Raw genomic sequence first — 14,230 nt, forward strand, 5'->3', positions numbered from 1 at the left:
CAACTCACTCTATAAGCATAAATATAATAAAAAATCATACAATAAGCTAAGAGAATGGTTGATTTGACTAGGTTAGGAGGTAAAATGAGCCCATATAATTACCCATTTATGAGGCTCATCATCACCCCCCTACTGAAGGTGTTGCTCATCCTCTAAGCAACTTAGTCAATCTCCTCATCTTTTATGGCCCTGGTGGCCTCCCTAGCATCCCAAGCTTCTGATGTGGTCTACTCATGTTGGCCATAAAACCCTGCCTTTCTTTCTATGTCCTTCCACTGCTCCTCCTCTTCTTCTTCTCTTCTACCTTCCAGCATGCCTAATAGGAGTGGAGGACTCAGTTTGAGGCCAATCCAATTGACCTTCAGCCTTTGCATGGAGCGCTTGTACATTGGCACTCTTTTCAATGCCTCCTTCAGCCTCATGGGGGAATGGTATTCCCTGATCTACAAACTGTGAGGTAAGGTGTTCCATCTTCTCATGCATGCATGCACACAGTCATCCCCAAGTAGCCTTTTCATATCTTCAAAGTGTGCAATGGCTTGTGCCTGATTGGTTAGATATTTAGGGGCAATCTGAGGGTCATTGGAAAGTAGGTTGTGTGTGCTGATGAGTGCCATAGGATCTGATGGCTCAGCTCTTATCATTAATGGCTCATTCTGCTCTTTTATCATCAATATTTTTATTTTTGCTGCCCTCAATTATTCATGGTTCATCCATGAGGCCATGGCCATTAATTGCAGGTCCCCTAACTTGGCATTGGGGTCCCACACATTCATGTCTGTGAGGGCCATGTTATGTAGGTAGAACTCTACCATCTTTGCTTTATCCTCCGAGGTGCTCTGGTCACACAGGTCCATGAACTACCTGTAGTCTTGGAAAGGCATTGTGCCTCTTTGTGCCAAGGTCTTTATTTGGAATTGAAGCCATTGGTCCTTCAGATAGAGGCCATAAGATTTGGCTGGTGTTCTGCATTGTAATGCCTCCATGGATAAGTTGGCCATGTATGCCAGTTGAGTCTCTTTCTCTTGTAGCTGCCTCCTTAGGATTTCATTCTCATTTTCCAGGTGGCTTCTTGTGATGGCTTCTCTGTCTCTGAGAGCACTCAATTCTCTGCCCATTTCCCTGAGTTTGTTTTCCATATGGCCAACATCCTCAACCCCTTTGGATTTGGCTATTTGCATCCACCTATGTGTTCTCACTCTTTCCTTCTCCAATTCAAAAAACAGTGGAATTGCAAATTTCTGTGGGATTATTCTACCTCCATCAAGTAGATTGTAATAGGAGGAAATACTAGGATGGGGGTTAGGTTCTTGCAGCTTTTTTGCTTCCTCCTTCACCTCTGGTTGTCCTTCTATCATTTCCTCAAGCTTTTGGGACTCCTGTAGTTTAGACAATGTCTCCTATATGACTGTCTCAACCTCCTGTAGTTCTGGTTTTCAGTCCTATAGTACTGCTTTTCCCTTCCATGTAGAATATCTTGGAGTCCCCCTTTCATATGTGATAGGTGTCTTGGAGGGAGACTCTTTGACTTGGGCAGATGGTGAATCTTCAATGGTAATGGGAACTTTTGAAGAGGGCTGAGGTTTTCCTATTTTAATCCTTGTTCTCTTCCTTGACCTGAAATACATGGAGGTTTGTCCTTTCCTCTTCTTTTTTGGCTTGATTGGTGTACTGAGGGTAGTGAGGGTAGCTGCTACCTCTCTTTCCAAAGTCTCAAGGGATTCTTCCCCTTTCTCTACCTTCTCTGCCTCCTTTTCTCCTTCTTCTGCCTCTTTTTTTGGCTCTTCAACTTTTCCCTCTTCTGTTTCTTTTCCTTCCTTCTCACTTTCTTGCTTTGTTCTGCCACCACTAGCTTCATCTTCTCCTCCTTGTTGTTCTTCCTCCTCACTGCTAGTAGGACTGACATCATAGGTTAATGCTTTTATGTCATCTTCAGCTGTCATGTTTCAGAAAACTTCCCATGCTATAGGGAGTGTAAAGGTATGGAGGGCTTCCTCCACTAGGAGTTTGATTAAGCCATGGTGAGCTAACTGCCTTGAGTTTCCTGCTTGTACCTTGGTGCTGGTGTCAATGAGGGATTGAAGGAGAAAATAAGGGACACTGAGCTTTTGGGGTGTTGGGGTATCCATGCCATACCTCAAGTCATGAAGGATTCTGAAATGATAACCATAGACAATGTTGTACCTCCCCTCACAAGAAATGTATCTGGTTATTTGGTAGCTATCCTCATCCCAAGGATATGGTATACTATCCCTTCTAATTCCATTTTTATCTTCCACAGGGGTTTCATTATTTTGGAAGAATTTCTTCTTGGCAGCCTGGCCAATGGGTTTTTCATCTTTACTCCAAGGCAGCCCAAGAGGAAGGGTAGTGACCCTACTGATGAATTATGGGGTTATTTCAATGGAGAGGCCTCTAATGGTTATAGTGGCATGTGTTCTTGTGTGAGGGACCAAAAAGAGAGAAAATTCTTGGGCAATCTCCTCATCAAACCCTCAGAATTTCTCAAAAAAGTTCATCCAGTTTGCTCTTGTGAATATGTCCACTACTTGGGGATGTGCATGGAGCCTAGTGGAGTTAGTGGGCTCCCTTCTCATAAACCATATTGTCATATTGTCTATGCTTTTTAAAAATATATATATATGGAGGTGGAGACAGAGAGTTTTTGAGAAAAATAAAAAAACATAGGAGACTATGTTTTTTTTCGAAATGAACATAATTTTTTTTTTTATATGTATTTACTACCCTCCTAAAGACTGATTTCACCCTCAAATTGAGAACACTTCTTTCATGTATTCATATTCAACAGGGGGCATGCATGAACCCTACCTCTTCAGATTGAATTTCTTTCCAAAAACCATGTTTTCTCCCTTCAAAATTTCTCACTGCCCCTCCTGTAGAAGCTTGCTGTCCCTCCTGTAGATTTCCTGTAGGTGCTCCTGTAGAAAACGACGAGAGCAAAGATAGGAAGGAAATCGATGGAGGATGGTGGTTAAGATTCTGTGGGGTCACAAGAAGGTTGTTGTAGCTGTGTTACAAGGAGAAAATGAAGAAAAGGTGGTGAGAATGCTTGGGGAGGAGTGCTCATTACCCTTTATGGATATTTTTAGTTATGAGTGTTGAGATGGAAATTTGTACGTTGGCCATATTTGGACCATTGGTCCCCACCTGCCTTGTCATCATGGCCTCTACTCATAATCATCCCTCATTATTGCATCAGAGTTCACTCTTTCTCCACTACCTGTCCTTGGCATTTTTTTCTTGAGTTGACTGTGCACATGTGTGGGTGACATCTTAGATGAGTGGAATCAACTAGATGAAGGTGACCAAGTTAACTGGCCACCTTTCCCTCATTCAATCTTAACCATCTCATTGCCCTCATATGACTCCTAACTACACAAATGCAAATAGAGGAGTGATTTAGTTACTTACCTGTGATCCAAGTGTATTGGCTATGAGGTGTTGTGGCTCTCTCTGCTGCATGCCTTCATTCTTCTCCATGCATGCCGTCTCTGCTAGCTAATGTGTGGTGGTGTATTCTTGAAGGGTATTCTTTTTATGGAGCTGGCTGCATGTGCCTTTCCCACCTTCAGATGTGCACTCTTATGCTGTTGGTGCTGTACTTCTATGGATCAGTTGCTACAAGAATTCCTACAGGAGCTCCTTTAGCTGATTCTCCCCTTGAAACTTCAGCTTTTCCCTGTGCTTGGAGCTCAAGAATAATTCCAGAGGTGTCATGCATGATGGAGGGAAAATAGGTGAGCTTCAGGTATGGTTATTGGTGCCTTTCCCCCTTTTTTAATTTGTTTTTTCTCATATTGGAAAACTGTTTTTTAATGTGTTTTTCTTGGATAGGAAAAAAAATGATGCTTGGGGGTGTGATGCAGGCTTGGAGATGATAGCAAGGAGGCTTGAAGGTGGTAAGAGGGATGATAAGTTCCTCAGGAAGCTCTCTTGGTCCCTCAAACTGCCTTCTGCAGACATTTTTGGCTCTTTGTAACTTCTACAAGAGCCTCCTGTAGAAAATCCAGTTTTGGAAAAAGAAGTACAGTGGGTGAAAGGGATTCCAAATATGATGGAGGGAGGTGTGGATAAGGTGAGATAGGTGCTGGTGTGAATGTCAGGGTTCCCTTGGCACCTCCTTCTGCTTCCTGTAGTCCTCCTGCAAACATGCAATGCAACAAAAATTCATTTTTTTTCTTATTTTTTTTTAATTTTTTTGAAAACAACTAGGGCACCTTAGAGAGGTTTTCACCTTAATTCCCTGCCTTCGGCGCCTCCAAGGGAGGTTTTCACCCAGGGATCTTATTCTTTTTTCCTTTTTTTTTCATCACTGGGCCACCTCGGAAGAGGTTTTCAACCCAATGATGGGACTCAAGTGCCTCATGGAGGTTTTCACTTGAGTCCTTATTTTTTTTTCTTTTCTTCAGTGAGTGGTGAAGTGGAAGCTAAAGCATGCTACACTACCATCACTATTTTATTCAAATCTTTAATGAAATCTTGCTCGGAGAGGGTTTTCTTGTAGACTTTCAACTGATGTCCATTGAAAAGCATGGGGATGGCTTCATCATCAATGGTTTTAATCAGAACTAAACCATTGTCATTGCATTTATCCACAGTGTAGGGTCCCAACCATCTTGTCCTCAGCTTTCCTTTGAGATCTTTGTATCTTGAATCATAAAGTAGTGCCCAATCTCCCTCTTGGAATTGCTTCTTCTTGATATTTTTGTCATGCCATATCTTTCTCTGAAGCTGAACTACCTCTGTATGGAGAAGGGCTTGCAATCTGTAAACGTCCAATCCATTGAGGTGAAGTAATCTCTCCTCCTGTGCATGGCTGAGGTCTAGGTCCAGCTGAGCTGCCATCCTTAGGGTGTTGAATTCAAACTCTATTGATAGCAAAGCCTTCTTCCCATATACCAGTTCATAGGGTGTGAACCTGGTGGTGGTCTTCCATGTTGTGTTGTTGGCCCAAGTAGCCTCAACTAATCTATCCACCTAGTCTTTTCTGCTGCTGCTCACTGCCCTAGTTAGGATCCCTTCCAAAGCTTTGTTAGTGACCTCCACTTGCCCATTGGCTTGTGGATGGTAAGGGGTGGAAGTCATGTGCTTGATCTTATGATGTGTGAGCAAGTCTTCAATTAGGCTGGAAGTGAACTAACTGCCTTGGTATGTGACCAACTCTCTCAGATACCTGAATTTGTAGAATATGTTTTTTTGTCAAAAACTCGGCTACTTTTTATTTTGTCGCTACTTCGATTACTTTTGTCTCTGCCCACTTTGTCAAGTAGTCGATGCACACAATGATGTATTGCTTCTGCTTTGAAGGGGGGTTGATAGGCCCCACAAAGTCCATGCCCCACTTCTCAAATGGTTCAAAGGTCACTCGAGGTTGCATGGGAATTTCATCCTTTGGAGTGGGTTTCCCCATCCTCTGACACCGATCACATTGGCTTGTGTATCTCCTCACATCTTGATGAATAGTGGGTCAGTAGTAGCCTGCTTGCAATATCTTGAAGGAAGTTATTTTTACTGCAAAATGACCTGCACAAGGCCCATCATGACAGGTCAAGAGGATGTCAAAGACTTCCTCCTCCCTGACACATCTTCTCAAGATCTGATCTGGGCCAAGTTTGAAGAGACTGCCTCCAATCCAGGTGAAATGGGTGCTTTCCTTACTATCCTACTCTTCTCTTTTGAGGACAGGTGTGGTGGGAACTGTGTTGAAACAAAGTAGTTTGCTATATCAGCAAACCATGGAGAGAGTACTGATATAGCAAATAGGTTTTCATCTGGCATTTGGTCATCCACCATTCCTTCTTCACCTGCAGGAAAATTCACTCTAGACAAAAAGTCAGCAACAACATTCTCTTTACCAGGCTTATCAATAATTGTCAAATCAAACTACTGCAGTAAAAGCAACCATCTAATAATGCGAGAATTTACATCTGGTTTTTTCATTAAATATCTAATTGCAGCATGATCAGTGTGCACAAAGGTTTGATATCCTGTGTTTGAATTTGTTTAAGGAATGCATGACAGCTAGGAGTTCCTTCTCGATCACTGTATAGTTTAACTCTGCCTTTGACAAGTTTTTTCTTATAAAGTATATGGCATAAGGTAACTTTTCATCAACTTGTCCTAAGGCTGCTCCTATCGCTTTGTTCGAAGCATCTATGTGAATGTGAAATGGTAGGGCCTAGTTTGGGCCTCTGAGAATTGGGGCAGTCACGAGCTTGCTCTTTAAGGTATCCAGGGCTTCTTAACAGTTTTCCGACCATATGAACTCAACATCTTTGCCTAGGAGGCTAAACAAAGGAGAGGCTATCTTGTTGAAGTCTTTAATGAATCTTCTATAATATCTAGCTAAGCCTAGGAAACTTCTGGCATATCTCACCTTTTGAGGAGGTGGGATCCTCTGGATGATGGTAGTTTTGTTGGGGTCCACCTGCAATCCTTATTGAGATATTGCATGACCTAGCAGGGTCCCTTCAGTCATAAAAAAATCACATTTTTCCGAACTAAGGGACAGGTTCATCTCAATACACTTATCTAGAACTTTTGCTAGGTTAGATAAAGCTTCCTGAAAGTCAGATCCATAAGAAGTAAAATCATCCATGCATATTTCTACTGCATCATGAACCAGTTCAGAAAATATGCTCAATACCGCTCTTTGGAAAGTGGCTGGAGCATTGAAAAAACCAAAAGGAAGGACCCGGTATGCAAAGGTACCCCAAGGACAAGTGAAAGTGGTCTTATCTTGGTCTTTCAGGCTGATTTGAATCTGATTGTACCCATTAAACCCATCTAGGAAGGAGAAAAACTTTTTCCCTGCTAGACCGTATAACACTTGATCTATGAAACGTAAAGGAAAGTGGTCCTCTTTAGTGGCTTTGTTCAATTCCCAATAGTCGACACAGATCCTCCACTTACCATTTTTCTTTGGCACTAGCACCAAAGGAGAGACCCATTCACTGTCAGAAATGGGATAGATGAAACCTGCATCAAGCAATTTTTGCAGTTCTTCCTTAAAAATATCTTTAAGTGCTGGGTTCATCCTCCTTTGAGGCTGCTTGACTGGCTTGCAATCTTCATTGATGTATATATGATGAGTACATACTGAGGGGTGCACTCCCTTCATCTCCTTATAACTCCAAGCGAAGGTATCTAGACGTTTTCTCAGTAGGCTACATAGCTCCTTCTCCAGAAGGAGATAGGGATGGATTGATTTTCAGTGTTCTTTCTGGGTCGAACTCTATATTTTTGACATGGAGAAAAGTAGGGTCAGCCACACAGAGATTAATTGAGGGGTTGTTTTGGGCTTCTCTTACTATGTCTTCTAATGATGATACACTGGGAGGTGGATTCTGAATCAAATTTTCAATCATATCATGCTCATCTTGCGGTTTTCCTCCCATGGCGATTTCCAATGCACAAAGTGATGCAGAATAAAATTCATCCTCATCCTCCTACCCCAACTAGAGATGTAGATCATGTTCTAGCAAGGGTTGGTTAGGAGGATATAGAGTTAACTGCTTGGACATATGCCCATTCTTGATGGTCATGTTCCCAACTCGGCAGCTGATGAAGGCATCGACTGTAGCCAACCAGGGTCTTCCCAGGATGAGAGGATACCCAGTGAGCTTTGTCTTTGGCTGGAGAACTAAGAAATCAGCAGGGTACTCCCAAGAATCAACGAAGACCATCACATCTTCCACAATCCCCTCTGGTGTCACAGTGGAGCGGTCTGCTAGCTGCAGCATCGTCATGGTCTTCCTAAAGGAGCCCTGGAGTTTAAGTTTGAGCATTGTGTCCTTTGTCAGCACATTAATGGTAGCTCCCAGATCAATCAAAGTATGTGGGACCATTGTGCCATTGATGTGGAAATCAATTACTGGGCTTTCAGGATCTAGATATTTTGGACAGATTATTTGTCCCAACATCAGGTCAAACAATTATCCTATGACATTGATGGTTGGGGCATATCTCTTGTGCCTTCGTAGATGCCTAAAGCATTTCTATTTGATCAACCTATTGTAGATATGTAAATCTTTCATGGATTGGAGAAGTGGTATCTTCACACATAAATGTTTCAATTCTCTTAGGAGTTCGGTCTCTTCTAGGGTAGGTTGGATTGTCATGGATAGTCTCTCCGGAAAGGGTGGATTTGCTTCAGGTTCACTTTCCTCTTTATCTTCCTCAACCTCCCTAGGTGGAGGTTGGTTATCTGGGAGAACTTTCCCAGATCGAAAGTTGATTTCTTGAATCTCCACATCATAAGTTGGGCATGATGGTTCCCCACTATACACTTGCTGAGCCTGTTTGTTGTTTGGGTTCAGATTTGGCTGGGCAGGAATTTGGGGTTGCCTTGGTGGAGCAAAAGGTAATGGTTGTGGTTGGGCAGGTGGTGGAGGCAGAAGAGCGGGAGGAGAGTTGTATTGGGGCCTCCACCCCTGATGAGATGCATTCCACTGAGGTTGTGGCTAAGCATAAGGTTGAAATGAATGAGCGGATGGTTGGGCATGATATTGAGATGTGAAGGACCAAGGAGGAGGTGTAGACCAGGAAGGATGAGCAGGGGGACCCCAAGAAGGTATGGAGGTGACTTGGTTGAGGTGGTAGTATGCCTGAGATGTCCCTTGCATCTCCTGTTGGTATGGTCTAGGTCCATGCGGCCTCCTTTGGTTTATGTAATAGATCTGTTCAGTGGCTCCTTTGGCCCCTTGGTATACAACTTTAAGACCGGGCAAGGAAGGGCACTTATCTGTAGAATGATTTTCTTCACAGACTGAATAGACCTCTATAGAGTTCAATGGGCATTCATTCCTAGGATGCCTCCTGGTGCATCTAGGACAAAAAATGGCCAAAGCCCTCTCTGCTTCCTCTTGCTTTCTTTTGATATATAAGGTATCCATTTGCATGGCAAGAGTCTACAACATCTCACTCTTGAAATCTTCCAACATGCTTCCAATTTCCCCTTTAATGGATGAATTGGAAGAAGAGGTATTGGCTATGGGTTGACTCCCCTTACCTTTCTTTATGGCTGCTCTAGAATGGTTTCTAAAAATAGTCTTTATATCCTCATAGGATAGTTGGTAAATGTCTCCCTTGGCTAGCAAATGGAGGGTGTCTAAAAGGTCTTCCTGGATTCCCTTGAGCAAGACCAACTTCAGAGACTTAGGGTCAAGTGTACACTTGGCCCTTTGGTAATTGAGCTAGAACCTCTATTCGTAGTCTTCCAGGGACTCATCACTTCCCATGGTCATTTGGAAGATTTTTTCTTTAATATATTTTGACCTACAATAGTCTCAATACTTGTTGTTAAAGGCTTGCTACATTTGAGCCCAAGTTTTGATGCTATTGCCAAGTAACCCCATGAACCAGTGCAATGTTGCGTCCTTGAGAGTAGAAGGGAACAATTTCAACTTTTTCTTGTCTTCTGCATAGTCATAAGTTCAACAGATGACGACGAACTCAAACAAGAAGGTGTCAGGATCTTCTGTAGTCAGGCCATGGAAGTGAGGTAGGGCTGAAGGACTTATATTTTTCATTTTGGTGTCCCCATTAGTCTCCCGAATGGGAAAGGTACCATCTATTCTTTCTCCATTTCCCCTAGCATTTCTGTTTTCAGCCATTAGCTCTAGAGGAATGTTTTCTTGTTCTTCTTCCCCTACAGGTTCTTCACATATGTCTAGTTGTTCACCTAAGGGTTCTTCTTAATCGCAGCCATCGAAGAAGAGAGAAGGTTGGTTGTGTGAAGCAATGGGGGTGTTGGGCAAACGTTTTCTTGAGTTGTCTCTATTCCTACGAGGTATGAAAGGAAATATTTTTAGTTGGTTTTTTTCTTTTCCCCACAGTGTTAGTACTTGCAGAAACTGAAATTATGATTGAAAAAACAAATTGCAACTAGCTGAAATAAACTTTCTGAATGGAAATTTTCAGAATTGAAAAGGAAAGCAAGGAAATGCAGAATGGAAAGAACGGAAATGACTAGTCTACTTTTGCCAAAATGAAATTTGCAGAATTGAAAAGGAAAGCAAGGAAATGTAGAACTGAAAGGAAAGAAATGACTAGTCTACTTTTGCTGAAATAAACTATTAGCAGAATGTTGCAATAGGAAATAGAAGAAAGTAGTAATCACAGAATACTATGATGCTTCCCTGGAAATGGTGCAAAAAAGGTGGTGAGCGCCAGTATTGCAGCAAGAATGCTGCAACTCCTAGGCTACCAACTTTACTTTTATCAACCCGGTAGTTCGTAACAAACTTGGAAGCATCGGTGCTATATGCACAAGTACTAGCTCTTACTGCAGGTTGTCACTTGGTCAGCCGGCACAAGATTACTAGGAGCTCAAGCCAAGTTCTATAGATCTCATAAGAAGCTCTATGTGTGATGAAAGAAAGAATGATTACTCTATAGAAACTATTCTAATTGCAGAAAGGAAAAAAACTGGAATGTAAAGCAAGACCTAGTAGACCTTAATTAACAAGCTAATTCTACTTTTGCCAAAAACACTATGAAGACCATGAAAGCAATGCCATTACCTACTCAATAAAGCAAACAAAATCTAACCATGCTATTTCTGGAAGTAAATAAGCAAAAAACATATTTTTGGATTTTTATGTGTTTTTATGTGAATTTGACATGCATCTAATTTATTGTGTGTGAGTGTAGCAGTGAACAGGTGGCGTTAAAGGGTGGTTTTGGAGCTTGGAAGGATGGAAGATGGTGTGTATGGGTCCTAGGAGGTCTTAGGTGGCCTTCTGGAGTCTTTTCCCACACTCGACCTTCAAAAGAAAGCCTACAGGAAAAAGTAGAGGAGGACACAGGGAAACTACATGAGGAAAACAGGGAAACTACAGGAGGCCGAGAGCAATTTCTGTTATTTTGAGGGTGTGAGAGTGGGTGGAAAAGGTGGAAGAAGGTTGGGGTGAGGTGTTAGGGCACCTAAGGTCTACCATGAACCACCAGGAGAGAGAAATATGATTGGGTTTGCTCAAGGAGAGAGGAAGAAGTTCTATGGAAAATGCAGGAAACTAAGGCAGAATTGAGGTGAGGTTTGGGAGACCTATAGGGCATGGATCAGAGGGAGGATGTGACTTCTGATAAGCTGGTCTAATGCTGGAAGAGATTTTCTACAAAGGAACTAACAGTTAACCAAGAAGATCAAGCAAACAATGAAATGAGTGCATTAAGGAAGAACAAAGTTTTGCATAAAAATGGTCTAAACTATGATCTATGAAAGGAAATGCTGAGAAATGCTACAAGAAGGGAAAGCATGAAAGAGGAATATTGAAAATCAGGGAGTGAACATGACAAGGAAGATCTGAAGCAAAGAAAAACTGAACTACTAACCTACTAAAACACTGCAAACACTAGAAGTCCTACAAATGAGGAAAATCTGTGTTTTTGGGGCAGCAAGAGGGTATTTGTCTCAATCATGGTCCCAGAGGGATGAAGAGAGGCCAAGGTGCTATTTCTATCCTTTTGAATCCTTTTTGATCGCTTTTCAACCTACTTCAGAAAGCACAAATGGAAGCAAACTACTAAATCATTAAAAACAACCTATTCTTAACCATGAAAGAAAATACATCTAACAACAAATTAATCTACAAACTGAAGTAAGAATACAAATACAAGTGAAGAGAAGCTTGGTTGCTTGGATTGGGCCCTAACCTAAGAGCTTTAGTCCTTTGAGGTAACTCAATGCTAGCTCATAAAGGATTCCATCTTTATTATAAAAAATATAGCAAGTTTACATGAAACTGTCACAAAATAATAAGCTCGAAATTTGAGCAGAGTTTACATAAGCAAAAATCCAACCCTAGTGAGGCCCTAGGCCTCTCTACTTATACATTTGAAGCTACCAATGGCATCCTTAAAATCAGGGAGGCTTGGCTCCCAAAACTCGAGATAACTATCAGTCATCCTCCACTTACTCGGCTGCCTTTTAGTGCATGATTCAGATGCTTGTACTCTGAGCTGAATGAAGGGGAATTCAAAGTGAGGAGTAATAAATGAGGGGGATTCCCTCCTATAAGTCCTCTCCCTGTCTACTTTGAGTTATTGCTACCATTTGACCACTGTATCTTTGACTTTGACCTCGAAATTCATCAATAATCTGCATTAAACACATGTTAGAGCACATGGCATCATAACTAACTCAACTCACTCTATAAGCATAAATATAAACATAAAATCATACAATAGGCTAAGAGAATGGTTGATTTGACTAGGTTAGGAGGTAAAATGAGCCCATATAATTACCCATTTATGAGGTTTATCACCCAATTTTTCCATTTTTTGTCATTTTCGTCGGATTTCTATTTTTATTTCTTCAGTGAATTCAAATTTTCACTAGCCTTCCCTCGAGACTTGTTTCGTCTCATTTGGTTACACGGTTTGCAAATGGTGTTCATCTGAAGTTCGATAATTTTTACCGCTTGGGTTAAAAAATGTACAAAATGTATATTATTTTAATTTTTGTAATTAAATTAATAATTGTAAATATCAATCCTACAAAATCGCCCAGCCAAATTGTAGAATAGTTAAAAAATGTGTTTTTGGGATCTTGGTAATTTATTCCAGTTTCTAATTTTAAAAGAAATTACTAAACCCAAAATATTAAAATTGCAAAGTGGTTGTAGTTAATTTTGTAGAATTTTTAATTCCATGTGGACCTCACTTCACCTCACCTCCTCCCTTCCGAAATAAAACTTCTGATTTTAAAATATCTGATTTTGAAACCCCAATTTTGAAATCTTTGATTTTGAAACCCCGATTTTGAAACCTTCGATTTCAAACTTCTGAAATTGAAAAGCTCTAATATCCAATATCGGAACATTGGCGTATCAGTGTTTTATTTGTGTGTGAGTTTTCAAATTTTTGATATGAATTAGTTCTGATCATCGAACTCTTATATTGTTTTATGTCGCGCCTATTTTTATTTATCATAAGGTTCGTTTGACCTTCTTATGACTCCCGCTTCCATCACCTAACCTCCCCCATCATCTCCTTATCCATCCACCTCACACTTACCTCACCCTCCCTCCATTAACCCTCATGCCCACGTTTATAGATAAAGTGATTTATATATAAGGTGATTTGTAATATAAGGAATATATTATATTAATATTATAAAATATTATATATTTATTATAATATAATTATAATATTAATGTAATATAATTTTAATTTTAATTAACTTTTTATTTATTTTAATTATTAAATAATTAAATTTATTTTAAGTTAATTAGATTTTGCTTATAATTAATTAATTTAATTTTGTAATTACAATTAAATTAGTTTTAATTAAGGAATGAATTTAGGATTAGATTTTGATTATAAAAAAAATGTATTTTGAGTTCACGCAACAAATTTTCCAAAACTCTGGCAGTTTTGATTCTTCAACTTTGGAAGCTCATAAGTTGAGTTTTACTTGGCCAAATGAGGCCCAGGATAGCTCGTTGGATACCTAAAATCATGGAGAATATTTCTGAGGTGGTTTAATAATCATATTGTATCATTTAATGGGTCTAAAATTAAGCAAAATACCCCAGCTCTGAATTTTTAAACAAAATTAATTTTCTGCATTTTAATTTTCTCATAGCCTCTACTAAGTATAGATCCATTCATCTATGTTATCCTTGACCAATTAGATCTTTACAGGGATCAATGAAAAACTCATATTTTCTTTTATTTATTTATTTAATTAAGTTTTGTTTGGAGATATTTTATGTCTAAATTTGGTATATTCATTTTAATTTGTATTTTAAATGAATTCTGATTGGTTTTGACATGAAAAGAGTTGAATAGATGAGGAAAATAATATTCCAATCAATGGATTGCTCTAGCAATATAAAAGGAATTTGGACCAATGAAAATTGTTGGAGAAGAATTACTCTTCAACAACTCTCCTATTTGGAATTCATTTTGTAAATTATAAATAGTGGTTTGTGTCACACGGAATCTGTCAAGGGTGCGGACACGACTGACCTTCCTAGAAGTCTAAGACATTCTAATGACAAACAAGACAAAATGGAGTGATCTTTCTCTAAATACACCTTTTACAACATGAAAACTACAAGTGTTTAGGCTTACCTTATTCCAAAACGCTGTTGTTGAAGTCCGTTCTTGACGATCCGGATGAGCTCCTCCTTCAAGTCAATTCCTGCAACCACAAACAATCAAACAATTACCAAGCACTTGCATTTCATATAATAAAACATAT

This window comes from Pinus tabuliformis, chromosome 6 (assembly GCF_031772625.1).
Source record: "Pinus tabuliformis cultivar Carrire ecotype Pingquan chromosome 6, CPIR1, whole genome shotgun sequence".
Classification (NCBI taxonomy): Eukaryota; Viridiplantae; Streptophyta; class Pinopsida; order Pinales; family Pinaceae; genus Pinus; species Pinus tabuliformis.